General features: G+C 49.9%; 1 protein-coding gene across 3 annotated transcripts in view; it reads left to right on the forward strand.

The window, feature by feature from the left end:
• LOC144099016 (uncharacterized) overlaps positions 1-17,304 on the forward strand; it is a 225,875-nt gene that overhangs the window by 173,414 nt on the left and 35,157 nt on the right. The window contains exon 1 of one of the 3 annotated variants that reach the window (XM_077632011.1): positions 7,148-7,711. The exons of 1 other annotated variant lie outside the window; for it this stretch is intronic. The gene's annotated coding sequence lies outside the window, so the exon portion shown is untranslated. Of the gene's footprint in view, positions 1-7,147; positions 7,712-13,474; positions 14,969-17,304 lie in introns of those variants that run through there. One more of the 3 variants, XM_077632008.1, reaches the window with a different exon arrangement.

Raw genomic sequence — 17,304 nt, forward strand, 5'->3', positions numbered from 1 at the left:
GAGAAACGCGCAGGAAAGCCCAGGATCCGAACGGCGGTCGCAGTGACATCTGTGGTGGTCAAGTGGAGATTGTTTTGACGGTAGTGGGCCTTGTGAGGGAGTTTCTCCGAAGTACAAGCGCCTCCCGTCGTCGACGTCATAACACGTCATAGCCGAAAAATCTGTCATTCGCCTGCCGGCCCACCAGAATGCGATTCAAGTGGACATTGAGTTTATGTGATGCGTGTAGTGAGTGTTAAAAATAATGCGCCACTTGTACTCACCTGCATAACCTGGCTAGACTCTCTTCCCTTGTGGAGGGTGGAGATTTTAGGAGTTTTCATCAAATGGGGCCTCTTTTATGCCATTCTTTTTGTACTAATACCCCCCTTGTTAAAAAGGAATCAGGTTACACCTATGTGGCTTAGATCTGCATGTTTTGTGGTAGTGCAAGCTTAGGCTGTACCAGGCGAGTAACGCTTGCATTATATACATGCTAGGCTATGAATACATAGTACCAAAATTCTTAAAGGACGGAATAATATTATCCCCTAAGAGGTGTTAGCTCGGAGACAAGTGGCATGCACCCAAAAGGGACTTAAATCATGGTCTAGTAGGGTTCAGCGGCCCCAACTCCATGGTACGCGGATTTCGAGTTCCACTACACGTGCGAAGGCATAAATACTCCGGTACCCAAGGAGCGTATTGAATTTATGCACCGAAAGGTGTCGGCTGAGCATAAAATGATTTGCACCCTAAACGGACTAAGATCGCACTCCATTTCTTCGGGGTCTATATCGGCTAATAATTGGTAATAATAATTGTTTTTTTGTGGGAATGAAATGTCGCAGTATCTGTCTCATATATCGTTGGACACCTGAACTGTGCCGTAAGGGAAGGGATAAAGGAGGGAGTGAAAGAAGGAAGGAAGTGAGAGATGCCGTAGTGGAGGGCTCCGGAATAATTTCGACCACCTGGGGATCTTTAACGTGCACTGACATCGCACAGCACACGGGCGCCTTAGCGTTTTTCCTCCATAAAAACGCAGCCGCCGCGGTCGGGTTCGAACCCGGGAACTCCGAATCAGTAGTCGAGCGCCCTAACCACTGAGACACCGCGGCGGGTTCTATAGCGGCTACAGGTTACAAAAGACTGCACGCTTTTATCGAGACGGGCGGGTGCGCGCTGGCGGAAGCGGAACTGCGCGAGCCGTACTTTTAATTAGAGACGCGCCAGAGCTAGGCTATATAGTGCCTGTCACGCGAAAGTGTTTTCCGGCATTTCCACCTAATCCCGCGTGAGGGCGGTAGTTGAGGGCGAGTGCTGGGATGTCCTGACTCGTAGCGAGTGCTCGTCGCGTTTTAGGGGACGCGGGTAGGCATTAGTGGTAGTTTCCTTGGTGCGAAAGCGGATTCTCGAAAACCGTTGCTGTCTTTCTTTTCTATACGCCGCTTCGTGCAGAACAAGAGGAAGCGCCGTGCAACGCGAATGTTGAGCGGGCTCTTTAACGTTTGCAAATTGCTGCAAATTGCTCGGGGACTTTATATAACGCCCAGTTTGGAGCCCAGACCCGTCTGCGCTACTTTTAAACTGTGTAGACGCCTCACCAACGCTCATTAAGAGCGGCAGGTGCGGCACACCACCGATCGGCCGTCTGACACTTGAAATAAGCGGTAGGGTGGGGGATTAAATTTTAACTCTATGGGAAGTGGCTTTAAAACTTGGCAGACGACTAAGCGAAACGCACGTCGCCTTCGTAGGTACTGCTTAATTAAACATTTAATTACAAAACCTGTCTCGGTTGTGCACCGACGTTAAACGTGTAAGACCGTTTAATGTTCAAGCTGTATTAGCGAGACTTGCCTGAGTCGTCGACAAAAAGCCGTCGCTGAGTATTGTACCTTCCGCTGGCTTTGTAAAACAATGGTGTCAACCGAAAATTATGATTTTGTTACGTTGTGCACAGCTAGAAGCGTTAATTACTGTTGGCACTCATCGCTGTCTGATGCCGCCTGCTGTGCTATATTGTTCTAGTGCTTTCGCATCGAGCGTATCATCGACATTGTTATTGCGCTACTCACGGTTTACACAAACAAGAACGACACATACAGACAGGGCGCAAACCATTTGCTTGCTATTCCTCGAATCCAGCGTTGAAGCGCAGATAACCGTGATGTAGCCTTGGTGGATACGCGCTTGTCTCCAGGTCTCTCCTCGTAACAATAATAACAATGTCGAAGATTACAAACCAACTAGGCCCATTTGAAGCTCTTAGAACGTATCACAAGCGGCGAAATGTCAGCTCAAGGCAATATATGGATAGTTATTCTCCCTTAGGCTTCCCTTCTCGATATGTATACATTTTTTTTGTGTTGAAAACCCGGAATAAACCGCGGGCTCCCTTTCTCTCTATATATCTCATTCATTCATTCATTTTAAGTTATTGTACTGGCCGTTCAAAACACGATTGATCTGCCCATTCATTCTTTTATTTGTTCATGTTGTGACGCGAGTGTATAGGCCGTTCGAAACACGATTGATCTGCCCAAGTCCTATATATGACTTCCAGTAAGGCACCCACGATATAGTGGTGCAGAATTCCTAAAGAAACGAGGAAACAGCTTTCGCAGGCCAGCTTTTCCTCCATTTTGCGGTTGTCCCGAATATATAGATCAGCCCGCATCTGTACGGCACGCGTCGCTATACACTTGCGCTTGTTTATACTTCTTCTCTGTTTACCTTCTTGCTCAAGTGGCGGCGGCACCGTCGACTCCTCTGACACCCTTCTCCAGTTTCGACCGAAAGAAGGCTGGCCCAGATTCGCGCGGCCAGCGAGGATCGAGATGTGTCTTTGCGAACAAAGACGCCGCCGCCGCTGCAAATTACTCTGGCGCCTGGCTCGCGCTGTGCAGCTGGGAGAGCTGTGTTGTGCCCCCACTGACCTTTCTGCGTTTTTGATAGCTGTGACCTTCTTCATCATCACATCCCCGTGTGTGAATTCATCTTTGCTTCGAACGTTTTATGTTTGTTTTTATTTGTTTTTTCTCTCCTCCCGTCCCCTTCGTTTCATCCCCAGCACTTCATCCATATACGCGGGGCCAAGGCCGAGATTGCCGCTGTCCCCTTCCTTCTCCGCATACACTCGCAGCCTCCGTGAGTTCGGTGCCGTGAATCGCGTCACGAGCCCCAGCTGGCCCATTGTTGCCAGTTCGTGCCCGCTCTCCTGCAGGCGGCGCCGACGCTAACGAGACCTCAGGTGGTGGTCCGAAGGCGTTTGTTGCAGCGGTTTCTGCTGATGGGAAGAAAGCCCTCGCACGTGCACCGTGTTCGCGTGGCTCGTTTACGGGCGCCGTTCGCGAGATAGAACTCGTTCCCTTTATCGCAGCGCCAACTGGCGGGCAGCGCTGCACTTGACACTACTTATTCACCGCTCTGTGTATATACGCTGCTTTGGTTTGCTCGCGTCACCTGTGTCCTATAGCGATTCCATTTCGGTAAAGCTAGCCGTAGTGTTTTCCGTATGTACGCGAGACAACCCTTATAAAAATGGTCTATGAATGTCTATATGCTCCTTATACTCTATTGCCTTCCTATAGATGTTACTTTTGTTTATTCATAGTCGGTAGACTGTTCATAGAAAAAAGTTTACTAAACGTGTATGCCCATATAACTACAGATTGTCTATACACTCTACAGGATTTGTATTGCCTGTTGATTAGTTGATAGAATTCATCCATATAATGTCTGTCGACTTTATAGACAAGTCTATGGACAGTCTATAGACTGTCTAATGAATTTTTTGTGAGAGAACACACTGCCTTCTGAAAGTCGAGCGCGAGGGGGAACGTCGTGTAGACCCAAGTTCCGCAGTCGCGTAGAAAAAAAACAAAACTTAGGCAGGTTAACTTGCGTTTTGACACTAGAATGTGACAAAAGTCGATGGTTCAGGACCACACGCACGGAACAAAGAGAGACAGCAACACTGCGGCTCTAGCACAGCACTGCGCTGTGCTCGAGTTTTACAGTTTCTCTGGTTGCTTGTTGTGGGCTGTTAAAACCGGCACCGAATTAAGCTCCGGCTATGCGCAGATATTGCAACACAGGGGCGCCCTGACGTGGACAGCGGGGGGAGGGGGGGGGGGGTTACTTTGCGTACAGAATATGGTTTTTTGAACCTCCGATTCGTTATGTCGTTATCGATGAGGCATTTATTCGCGTTTCACTTTTAGCGACATCACAGGACATAAAGAACCGTGTTCTATAGATGTATATACAGCCGAACTTCGTTATAACGAAACGGTTTATAGCGAAATGATGGTTATAGCGAAGGAATGGCGACTCCCATTGGAATCTCGGTCAACACAGGCTGTAAATAAGCAATGGCTATAACGAAGTAATCGCCGGGCCCCTTCAACTTCTTTATATCAAGGTTGAACTGTATTCTTATCTGCACGTATTGAAAACATTATGCTTACACTCGACGCGTTCCTAGCTTCGCGTTCCCATCTTCGCTCAGAGCACGGTCGTCGGTTTTCGTGCGACCCACCGGAGCTGCACGAACGCAGTCTGTGCCTAAACGGCACTCCCAGTTCTCGGGAATTTCGCTTCACGAAGCTTCGCGGCCGTTTCTGGGCTCCTAACGAGCTTTTCGTGAGCGAAGCGAAATTGGGTTATTCGCGCGAATGAAAGCGTCGTAAAAAATAACGGCGGCCAGGACCTTACACGCATAACGAGTATTACTGCAGTCCCGTATGGCTCCACGCCGAGCTTGCTGCTAGGAAGTTCGTCATAAAACGGGTCGATGGCCGCGCAGATGAGCGTGATGGAGGCAGGCAGGCGTGTAAGCAAGGGGAACCGAACTGCGTGTGTGGCCCATAGCAGCAGTGGAGATACCGAGCCTGAGTCTGACAGTGCGCGGCTGTGCCTATGAGGTCGGCAGACCGGTTCTCCTGCCGGGGAGTCTTTGGGTGCTTCCGCTTCCAGAAATATTCGCTGCTGAAATCGGGATTCACATTCCTCGGCGGCGGGAATTGGCTTTATCTTTAGAGCAATTAATAAGCTCCTTGTCGCCAGCCTCTTTACGCTGTATGAGGAAATGTACAGACCCCGCGGCCTAGGCGCTGTCTTCGCGCGTTGACGTTGAATGGCGGGCTTACGGGCGACTGTGTTTCGCAGTGATAGTAATGGGCATAACTGGAAACACCTGTATCCCCGAAATGGCTCTGGTCAGTCTCTTCGCATCTTCTTATCTAGCTGTATCTCTCTCCTGCGTATATCGCGTGACTCTTTTTAATCTTTACAGCTTTATAAAATGTGACGCTGATGGTCACGTGTATGCTGCTTTCACTGAGTGCGTGCTGGGCTAGGGATAAGACAGTATAGCACTAATTAGCCAAATTTGTTAATTACCTTTCTAATTTTGACTTCGTGCTGCATGTTGCTGTAGCAGCCGTGAAGACAGTATTGATTCGAGACTAATCCAATTTGAATAATTTTCCGCAGTGCAGTAGGGTTACCAGGAGTTCGGATCAAGCGCTTCTAGTTCCCTTGGCCGCCACTACGTGGCGTACGGCTTTGAACTTTCAAAAATAGCGCGGTGACATCATCCGTACAGTAAGAAGTAGATTGACCGAGTGGTGATAGGCCACTAGCCTCAGAGGAACTGGCTGGGCGCTGTCCCGAATTTCTGGTAATGCTCGAGATATTCGTCAGTCATTTCCTTTTCTCGCATCTCATTCCGAAACTGGGCGTTCATGCATCGCCTTTTTAGGAAGTTCTGTAAACTGGACTGTTCTGAAATAATTAGTCTTCAAGGTTGTGACTGCAACATGTAGCATGAAGTGAATAATTAAAAAAAAAGTCAATGAACAGAACTTTTAATAAGTCGCACAACCGTGATCGCTGTCTCGTTAGCTTGTGTCCGCCGAACACAATTCACACTCAGTGAACGCACAGCATTCATGTGACCATCAGCGCCATCAACATCATTTATATATATATATATATATATATATATATATATATATATATATATATATATATATATATATATATATATATATATATATATATATATATATATAGCTGTAAATATTAAAGAGAATCACCCTGGATATGTATCTCTCTAGTGCTGCTCTGCCATCGATGCATGTACACTGTGACCGCTGTATGCACTTCGAAAGTGTGTGTAAAGATTGACTCGGCTGTCGCCATCCGATGCCGTCAGGGCTCCAAGTTGCTTGGGATTCTCCCTGGTGCTTTTCAGAGATGGCCTCGTCTTGCTGTAGTAAACTCGGGCAGAGAATTAACTCGGACGCGCAGCGGCTGACCTTTTCATTTAACGACGCACTCATGCGTATAAGAACTTGGTTTCGCCTGTGGCAAATTTAGACTATGCGGTAGCCAATTCGCAGATTTTAACTAGCGCGCGTATAGGGTTGCCCATGAAGAGAAATAATAATAATTGGTTTTAGGGGAAAGGAAATGGCGCAGTATCTGTCTCACATATCGGCGGACACCTGAACCGCGCCGTAAGGGAAGGGATAAAGGAGGGAGTGAAAGAAGAAAGGAAGAAGAGGTGCCGCGGTGGTGGGCTCGGGAATAATTTCGACCACCTGGGGATCTTAAACGTGCACTGACGTCGCACTGCACGTTAAATTCAAATTTGGTTTTTGGGGAAAGGAAATGGCGCAGTATCTGTCTCACATATCGGCGGACACCTGAACCACGCCTTGAGGGAAGGAATAGAGGAGGGACTCTGAGAAGAAAGGAAGAAGTGCCGTAGGGGAGGGCTCCGGAATAATTTCGACCACCTTGGGATCTTTAACGTGCACTGACATCGCACAGCACACGGGCGTCTTTGCGTTTCGCCTCCATGGAAACGCTACACGTTAAGGAATCCCATGTGTGCTCCACGGCTTCTTTTTCCTTTGTCGGTCCTTTCATCCACTCTTTTATCCCTTCCACCACTGCGCGGGTCGCGTATACCTACCCCTAGACAGCTGCTGTGTCTCTCCTTTCCTGATAACCACTTGTTACGGTTATTAGATTAGCAACACTGGTACAGGATGAAACACCTCCGCTTCTTCTCCACTACCCTTGGGTGCGTCTCAGAAGTGAAGGCGCGGACCAGGTGCACGGAGGGACCGGTGTTTACGGACAGAGACGGGAGCAGGTGGAGCAGACGCGCGGGTGCGTAGTAGTCGTGCGGTGATGACGGGCGTACGCGTCACGACGCGGGCTGCTGCAGCTTGCGTGCGCACCCTGCTCGTCGTGACAGGTGCGTCCTTTGTTTCTCGCGGCGTGCCCGGTCGGCCTAATTGTTGTTGCCTCCTCTTCCGCGCCTCTCCGCCGCTGCTGCTGCTACCGACTCCGACGCGGCCGACGCCTGTACTAGTAGCTCGGCTGCAAACGCCGCACTCGTCGTGTGCGCTGCGTTTGCATCCCGGACCATTTAATGCTCGCGCTTCGTGAGCGCGTTCGCGTAGCCACCTGCCGGCATGCCTACGGCACTCTTGTGAGCAGTGCGCGCTGTGTTCGCGTACGCGTTGGCCGTGGTTGCTGTAGTCTATAGCTGCGCCGTGACTTTGCCGTCGCAAGGAGCGTGCTGTGGTTGTGCAGTGTTGCAGCGTCGCTTCCTGTTTCTGGTTGAGAGCGCCGAAAAGGAACTTGGTGCTGACGAAGAGTTGCGCGCGTTGCGCGAAAGGGAAGAGAAGCAGGAAGCCGGTTGTCGGTACGTGCTTCTCGCTTATTTACCAGCGAAAGTGTACTAGGCCGGTTTGGGGTCTGTTGGAAAGGCGGCTTTTTACGCACGCATGTAGTGTACGGTTGCCGCAAGTCGCATTCTGGTGCGATATTGGTTGAGGCTGAGCTATAAGCCTGTTCTAGGGTTTGCGGAACATGCAAAGGTATCGCGCTCATGCGGTCGGAACTGGATTGCGAGCGGTTTCTCCCGGACGTGCTCATATGCCCATGCAAGCCGATGGGTGATGTTCTGCTCAAAGCATACTGCGTTCGAGACAAGCAGAACGCCGTTATATATCTCAATAAATAGTTTGATCAGTGATGTATAGTGTTGTGTTCTGTCTTGACCTCATTATCTTTAACGTCTGCTGTAGGCGACGTGTGAAAGCCGATTCGTTTACGTCCCCCCCCCACCCCCCTCCCTGGCCCCCACCAACACCACCCTTTCGCGCTTCTTAGTGCTCCGGAACCGTAAATGACCGAAATCGGTCGTTCGACGTCTTGAACTCGCCAGTGCGAATGTGCCCAGACACGGTATGGCTTAGTTCGTGATGTGTGTAGCATTAGGCGTAACGTATGCATCAGCTGTGCAGCATAAATGCTCTTGCGGGTCAGCGCGGTTTGACGCGTACGTTTCGTTTATATTGATCCTTATGTCTCCTCTTGAGCCTTACACTTAGAGCCCTAAACCTGTTGGCGCACCTGTCTAGAATGCAGGTCGCGGCACTTTCCGCGAAGTCTTAAATTAGCGCCTTCTCTGACTGCTAGCGGGCTGCTTAGCTATGTACGCATATACGTTCTCACCGCGCGCAGTGTCGCTTTCGCGGGGATAATGAACGGTCGGGAGGTCTCGTTCGACGTTGTTCGCCTTGTGTATACGCCACGAGCCACCGTCCACGTCATAGCCACGAGGCAGGGCCAGGCAATATGCAGCGAGACACCCGAGGGCCGCCGCAATGTGCTTAACGGTTTTTGGTCCGAGGCGTGGCGCCGTGGACGGATTAAAGAGCGCGTGCGGCTCCACCTCTTGGGCTGCGAATCGAGCCTCGTAAGAAGCCCTGCGCCATAGAGCGTTGACCTGTAGCTGTGTAGTAGACGTATTTGAAGAATACCATGGCTTTGACCGATGTGGGAGTTCCTCTCGACTCGACCAGTTGAGCTCGAAAGGAAACAAAAAAAAATTGCTCGAATTTTGCGTAGTTCGAATTAAGTCTCCGCTCGAATAAGCCGGAAGTTCGAATTTAGCGAGTTCGAAATAACCGACAATTAGCTCGAATGCAGTCGAACCTGGTTATAACTAAATAATGGGTGTAACGAAGGAATGACTACTCCGCTTGGAAGCTCGGTCAACACGGGCTATAACGAAGCTACGGCTGTAACGAAGTAATCGCCGGGCTCCTTCAACTTCGTTATAACGAGGTTAAACTGTATTGCTTAGTTCGCAATTAAGCGTCAGCTCGTATAAACCGGAAGTCCGAATTAAGCAAGTTCGAACTAACGAGATGCTGCTGTATATTTGTATAACTCGGAGCATCAGCATGCGCATGCCGGGTTTCTCAATTTTTAAACGTGAGTGGCCTGTGTTTTACTGCAATTTCATCCGCATTACTTCCGATTGGTTTTGACGTAGATCCGTGCAATGCGCATCCACTGGCGCCTGAATGAGCGAGACAGTCGCCTATGTGCGGACCAAGAACGGTGCACACATTTGAGCATCTGGCGCGAGCCGTAAACGCCGGAAGGCGTCTGGGGTGCAGTGTTTCATTGCGTGGAATTTTCTTGCTTTGTTGGTCTCTTTGAAGGAGATTTTCATCCCCATTAAGGGTGCATGCACTAGCGAAAGTGAATGAAGAAATTTGTTTTTTTTTAATTGCTACGGGCTTCTGATGGCTCACTTGTTTTTGTTTCTGTTTGCTTATTTTTATCTGCGTTTATGCCGCACGGGGGAGTAGGGAATGGCGCCATTCACTGACAGCAAGAGCAGACAGATCAATCAAGGCAGTGACGGCGGTACTGAGGGCCACTGCTGCGTACACATTTATAACGTACAGTAAAGCGAGAGTTCGGACGGTGTAGAAACCGAACAGGAGCGCTGCAGGCGGCGGAATAGAGAGGGGTATGTTGCTGTCCGACTTAACCCACGCTTTCCCTGTGGTCGCTATACCGTCTAAGAACGAGTACTTGGGCATTGGCGTGTTCTGAAATAGAAGAAAGAAAAGCTTGCGGCAACGCTATATAAGCACGGAACGGCGGGGCCGTGTTTGGAACATTGGAACAGCGGCCGCTGCACCCTTTGCGCGGCATGCCAATACATATTTCTATTTTGTCCCTCTAATTCCCGCGGCTTGCTCACGCCTTTCGAGGAGTGGCCCTATACTGCATCGAATGCCCCGCAAAAATCCACTCACCCGCGGCTGCTATATACTTTCCTTCATGTATACGGCCGCTTATATGCGAGCGCTCAAAAGGTTTAGCTGCGCTGTTTGTTCATTTCGGAGCGCCGGTCTATATTTACTCCAATCTCTTTGACAGCGCTCGACGAAGATGAGTAGAAAGAGATGGAAAAAAAGAAAAGGCGTTTCTTTAGCCAAGCATTTTTTGTTGAGGGTTGTCGGGCACCGTATGCGTGTTATATACGCCGGTTAGAAAGCGCCTCAATCTTGCTCCGGATTGAAGCGAGCGGCCGAATGTTTTGCTCTTCCAAATGGCGCCGGTTACAGCGAGCCGGTGCACTCGGGGAAAGGGGCGGCTCGGGCCAATTTCGTCTCTCTCTACGCGCAAGCGGCAACTGAAGAGGCGGCGGTGGCTGGCGTCGGGTGGCCCCTTCCTCGAGACTTGTTTGTGCGTTTTTGGCGATCGTTTGTGACCGTGTTTGTGTCCGCGCGGTGTACTCCTTGTTCGGCGTCGATGGATCGAGCGGCACTTGGCCCCGTATTATAAATAATACACGCGCGCGTGATTTCTCGGGCGTCCGTCCGAAAAGGGGTCACTGGCGAATAGGCACCACCCGAGTGGTGCCCGTATATGTGAGGCGTTGGTGCTCTCCCGAGGGCGTGTTCTGGACGCGCACGGGCTCCCTGGGCGTCGCCTGTTTAACCGTTTTAGTAGCTACTATTTTTTTTTTGTATTCTCCGGCCTGGTGTGTCCGATACTGCGCGTGAAAGCGCCGCCTGTCTTATACGTCTCGTTTGTTTTTTGTCGTCTGTGAGAACAATCGGTGTGTATGGAGCCCGAGAGAAAGCGATGTTGGGTTCCTTCGCGACTGTAGCCGAATGGTGCGGTGAGCATGTAAGGAGAGCGAATGGGAGCTGCAAGGAACTTACGAGATGGGGTACAGACCTTTCCTACCTGATTTCCGCCATAATACTCGCTGCACTGCTTTTTTTTTTCACCTGGCGCTATCAACCGCTCTCTGGGCGTCGCCTTGTTATTCACTAGGCTGCTGCACGCCGCACCAGCCAGCTTGATGGATTGGTGGCGCCAGGTACAAAAATTGGAGGTGACACTTGAGCTAGAGCATGACGCGATAGCGTTAATGTTCATATATGCAGCTTATACCCCTGTTACACGGGCGTTTTCAATGGCAGTTCAGTCGATTCTCAGTTGAACTGAACGGCAGTTAGCGGTGTTACACGGCAGTGCTAACTGCCGTTGAAATCTCAACGGCAGTTGAGTTCGACTGAGATCGGGGATCCCAGTTGAACGGCCAACTGGCAAGATGGCGACCTACGAACCGAAAAAATTGCCCTCTTACTGGATTGTCTTGGCTCAGTGTGCTTCGAACCCGCAAATTTCTACCGCAAAGCAAAAAGTACACAAAAATAATTGTCACTATAGTAAAGAATATATACACTGCGATCATTTACAACAAGAAAAAATGCACACACTGCTTTTTTCTTATTTAAACTTCGCTCTAGACGCGAGGACATGTGGTTAGAGTGCTAACTGAACTGAACCCGAAGTGCTCGTGTAACAGCTGGCGATTCCAGTTGAGTTCAACGGCAGTTGAAATCCTCAACTGGCAGTTAACTGAACTGTCGTTGAAAACGCCCGTGTAACACAGGTATTAGAAGAACTTCTTGTTCGGCTAAATGCATGTTGTAACAAAGGAACTGTAGCGTAACCATGACGAACACAAGAAAGGACCACACAGGACTAGCGGTAGTGTTGTGTGGTCCTTCCTTGATGTTCGTCTCGGTTGCGCTATAGTTCTTTGTTCATATATGCGGAATTGCTCATTCTCGACTTTACATTGATAGATCCGCGGGAGTCTTCGCGCATCTCCTGGCGCAGTGGTGCAGCGGTTAAGCGATGTGCCGCAGCCCTGTGAACGCAGGTGCTGCCCCCGGTGGGGCTTGTGCCACCCATAGGGTGCGCTTCCCGAGCGCCCTCTCGCGACCAGTCATTTATTTAACTGCCACCTGCCTCGGTGGTCAGTTTGCTCGGGACGAATGATAAGCCAGTACTGCACATACAAGAGGTGTGACTTGTTTACTGTCGACGTGATACTTGAGGCGTACTGGATGTAATGGAGTATGGGAGAAGCAGAAAGTCAGTTGTTGCACCAATGCAGTGTAGAATGAGGCTGCCCTTATAGCTTGCTTCGTGGCATTGCCTCGCGACGATATCGCTGCATCCAGTTCACGCAAGGAAGGCTTGGATTTGTGGTGATCTTTCAGGGACGGATTAATGAGTTCCTCTTGGAAGGGATGGTCCCATTTCTCGGGACTTTTTCCGTCGAAAGAATCGGGTTCAGCGTGTTTCTTTTTTTAAGGAACATTTCTCGCTTTGTGGGGAACTTCTTTCTACCCCTTTTAAATGCGGTCATTTGTTGTTTGCACATTTTATGTCAGACATATAAAAAATGTGTTACGGTCTTACTGCTAAGTTGCACCAGTCATTTAAACTTGTGCTGACAAAAAATAAAAAAGCATATTAGCGAGAAAAAGTTCATCATCGTAAGTGTCGATTTATCATTGCTGGAACTCCGAGTGGCTATTATATAGAAAGTTCTCTTATTGTCCGGAGCCGATTAGCCGTTCGAGCGGTTGAAGGTTGCGTAGCAGTGCGGGAGCACCAATCTCGTCACTGCCACGTGTGGCCTGGCTAGGCCCTTCGGCGCCGAGATAAGTCGCCTTTACTGCGTAAGTTATCTGTGTGTTCTCGGAAGTCCCGAGATAAAGAGAGAGCAGACTAGTGTACAATGATGCCGCCTCGGCACTGCCTACAGCCAGTGTCGCTGCAAGACGCACATTGGTGGCATTTATAGCTTGGGACGTTTCCTGAGGCGGAGACGCTGCTGATAGTGGGCAGTGTCTAGAGTGTTTGTTCACGAGGAAAGTTGCAAAGTGCTTTTGAAATCAGTCTTTCATGCAGATGTATTAGATTCGAGCACGCACGCGGGGGTTTTTGTTGTAAAAGGTACCTGAAATTAATCGACACACGCATTAAGGGCTAATGAAAAGGCGTGACCAACGTTGGCTGACGACACATCCTTTAATCCTAATTTGAACACATGTCACTCAAGAAAAAATGTGCAGGTACACCAGGAAACGTGGGTGCAATAGCTGCGCAAATGCATTCCAATCGATCGGTTGCAGTTGCGAACATTGGTGACGGATTACCGCGCCTTCGGTCGGGTCTTCATCTTTTTACGGGAGGTCCCACAGTGAAGCCGTGCATTCTAACCAGGATGATATCTTCCTCGCCTACTTCTTTTTGTAGGTTCAACGTTACATTCCAGGCCCCACCAAAGATAGCATTGCACTGCATCAGAGAGATGATGCTAAGGTTGGTCCTGCAAGTGCTTCGCATTTAAAAACCAAGTCACCGCGAAGAGCAGGAACGGGGACTCCCCGTCCACTGTCGCCCTCCTCCCCCCTGAAAACGTTCGCTCAGCCGCAGACAGGACAGGCACGCGAGGCACGCGCGTGGCTTGGTGCCCGCATCGAGGGGAGAACGCGTTCGCGATATCACTCTTTCCGCCGCCGCCGCCGATGCTCGGAGAAAACCGGTTGCGAACTTCGCTTTCTTTCTCACTGGGCCGCCAACAAGCACGCGCTATTAGCAGGCATTGCCCGGCTTGCTAAAGAGAGAGGCTCGCTGCTAGGTAGGACAACACCACCGTGGCGCAAGTGAACGGCTGACGTGACGGATGGCGATGTTCCCAAGTCGGGGGAGGAGGCGACTGCGGCTTGCAGTCCGAGCGGCCGGCGAGCAGTCAGTTGCTGGCGTCGCCGCAGACGGCCGTTCCTATGAAGACGGCCGTGCATGCTTCTCCGGTGGTGACTGTGGTAGTTAGTTGCTTGTTACGGGCCCCGTTGCATTGTTCGAGGACACCTGAGGATTACTTCCGACACTTCAGCTGTTTTCCGATGATCCCCCCTCCCATCTTTCACGCTAGTGATCGTTTGCGCGTCTTACCGAAGCAGACTACGGCTGAGGATAACGCCGCCGAAGCAGCCTGCGAAGTCCTGCGCGCCTCGGGATTGGCTGGGCGCCAGATAGCTGCAGCGTGAATCACCTGTGTCCTGCTTCTGCTGCTGCTCCCACACTCATCAGCGTTGCTGCGGCCGCCTTCGGTCCGCTATCAGTCTTTTCTTGTCTGCCCCGTTTTGCGGCGATTACATTGTGCGCAGACGGCAGTGCGGTTGTCGAGCGTGAAACTTTCGTCTCCTGCTCAGCTGTTTGTCGCGGCATCCGTCGCACCTGAGGAACGCCCAGCTTGTCGTCGCAATGAAGGAAGTGTTTGTGAGGATTGAGTGGTTGTTGTGCGACACTGGTGCGCGGTCTACGGCTGAGTGTCCTGGACGGTCGTGAGCCGGGTAACGTCCAGCTGTATCGCTCTTCGATACAGCAGCACTTGACGTGGCACGGGTGTCGCGACTGGAGAAGCAGCCGAGTTCATGCATCGACTCGAGCTGTCTGCATTGTGTTTTTTTTTTCCTTTGAGGAACCCACTCTCGGAGATAGCGTTGTGTGTCGGTCGATTGATCGGCCGTGAGTTGCGCGGGAACTTGTAAGAACACTGCTGTTGTGCTTGCCCTGAACGAAGTCAGCGGGTGGTAGTGTCGTGGAGCAGTTGTGCGCTGAAAGTTCGGCCTTACATTCGTATCACGGGTGTGTTTTCGGAAGAACAACAACTGTTAACGTCCCGATCGTCCGTTAAGACATCCGGACAAGATGTAGAAGACCCATTGCTCTGTACTTTGGAGAACCTACTAATTACGTTGACTTCACGCGTAAGGTAAGTGCCTGCTGTTTAAAAGCGATGCGCTACTTCACTTGCTTTGGTCGGTTAGAGCACTGTGAAAACATCACTTTCAAGAGAATGTTGCTGAGAGAATGCGTGCAATGAGTACTTCCGTGCCAGCTCAGCGTAATTAGTGGAGCAATCACTTAGGCGATAAAAATTGGCAGATAAGCGATCGCGAGCATGCATCGCCATTGTGTCTGTGATCTTTATCATTTTACCACAAATTATTGAGTCGCAGTAACGAAATAGTTGCGTAGTGTGGCCGGAAGAGACGGTTGCCAACACATTATTGTGTCACAAGTAACCGAAACTCTTATCATATTTTTTCCCCTTTATTTATGTGTGGGCTTTAAAAAAAAACAATTCAGTTAGCATTGTATTGTTGAAGGATTTAGATGTTCGTGTTCGCAGATTCCACTTTTTTAGTCATACTGGGAAAAGACAACGAAAACTTTGCTGGGTGCTTTTTGAGGGAGCTGTGCAAACGGTTATCTTTGCTGGCAAAACACCTAAGTCTGCTGACAAATAACCTGCTTGAGATTCGTGTGCGCTGCTGAACAAAAGCTGATTGCGCGAACAACAAAATGTCTTATCTATTTTCTTTTTTTTTGCTTATTTCAGTACAGCTTTAAGCGCTGAAGTAAGGTTCATAGGGGGCGTATGGAGGAGCATAGTATAGGACTGATAACTGCGCTTCCCCCGAAGAGTGCTGGATACCGTATAAGGGCAGTACTTTCCCGCAATGGCGTCTCTTCAATTGGCGGACATATATGGCTCCCTGCTGCCCCGTTTGGGGAAGTACAACACATTTTGCTACGACTACGGAGTAAAAGTACGAACTACGTGACGTGTGCGCTCTTCGTGCTTTAGCTATCAGGCGGATGTGAAATTGGCGTGATCGGTTAGAGCCGACTTGTCAGACTAATGCGAATGTTAGTAGGTCGGGTTGATCGGGTGCTGGATCGACTTAGTCGTGTCGAGTTGGGCTTTTTTTTTCCAACTCGGCTTCTAATTCGACCCGTTAACAGTGGCATCGGGTGCACATAACCGAGCCTTACGCAGGGTATTTGTTCTTAGAGCAAGAGAATAAGCTTTGTTCCGGCGACCAGTATTATATAAATCGTTCATTCTTTCTTTACTTAATTTTTGAGCGTAGTGCAGCAAGTGAGTTTCCTTCTTTCTCGCATCCAAGTGCGAATAATTTTTTTGTTTTGCATATTTCCATCGCTTTTGATGATTTTCTGCTCTCGTCGCTTCCGAGGCAACTGCATTTGTCCTCGTAAAACGTTGCCACGGTGTTGAATAACGTGATACGCTGGTTACCAAAGCTAATACTGCCTGATCTGCTTCGTTGCTGGCGCTGGTAAAACATTGAAGTCCGCCAAGTTGTCTAGCGAAACCTCGAACCTCGCTTAAAAAAAAAAAAAAACGCCTGCGTGTGGACTGTCCTAAAATCGCCGGCGGGCTGGAAGTACGCACTTTCATGTACACGTTTTCTTACCCCATGGGCAGTTTCATGGAAGCTGTCCCCAGTAAAATTTAACGCACGCTTTTCTGTTTGTTTATCGTCGCATGGCTTGAATAACAGGCAGAGCGCTGGTTAAGTGGTGCGGAGGCATTGCAAGGTTTGCAAATGCCGCATATCCTGTTGATAACGCGAAACGCGACCCTCCACTTCCTGTGCTCTTCACGCTGTCCGCGCTAAAAAAGTGCTTATCTTAAAGCTCACTGCGGTGCAGCTCTGCGATTGTTCCTGTCTCAGTGTGATAGCGAGCTCGAGGTTGCTGTCGAAGACAGACGGTTCTCGACTTTTTTTTTTCTTCTCAGGCTGCACACCTAAAACAGTATAAACACGGCGTTTGTTCCTATACGCTAAGGCTAGATTCATTCTGAGGCCGTAACTGTCGTACGAGACGGCGCGTCGATATCCGCGCAGGCCAATATCGAACCGCGAATTGGCCTTCGTATGCCGGCGCCTTAATTCGCGACTGATACGGATATATGGTCTGAACACAGCCTAATGCTGGCTCCAGCTCTCGTGAGTTTGACTACTGTAGTTCCCGGGTTCGAACCCGACCGCGGCGGCTGCGTTTTTATGGAGGAAAAACGCTAAGGCGCCCGTGTGCTGTGCGATGTCAGTGCACGTTAAAGATCCCCAGGTGGTCGAAATTACTCCGGAGCCCTCCACTACGGCACCTAATTCTTCCTTTCTTCTTTCACTCCCTCTCTTATCCCTTCCCTTACGGCGCGGTTCAGGTGTCCAACGATGTATGAGACAGATACTGCGCCATTTCCTTTCCCCAAAAAACCAATTATTATTATTATTA

Source organism: Amblyomma americanum, chromosome 7, assembly GCF_052857255.1.
Source record: "Amblyomma americanum isolate KBUSLIRL-KWMA chromosome 7, ASM5285725v1, whole genome shotgun sequence".
NCBI lineage: Eukaryota > Metazoa > Arthropoda > Arachnida > Ixodida > Ixodidae > Amblyomma > Amblyomma americanum.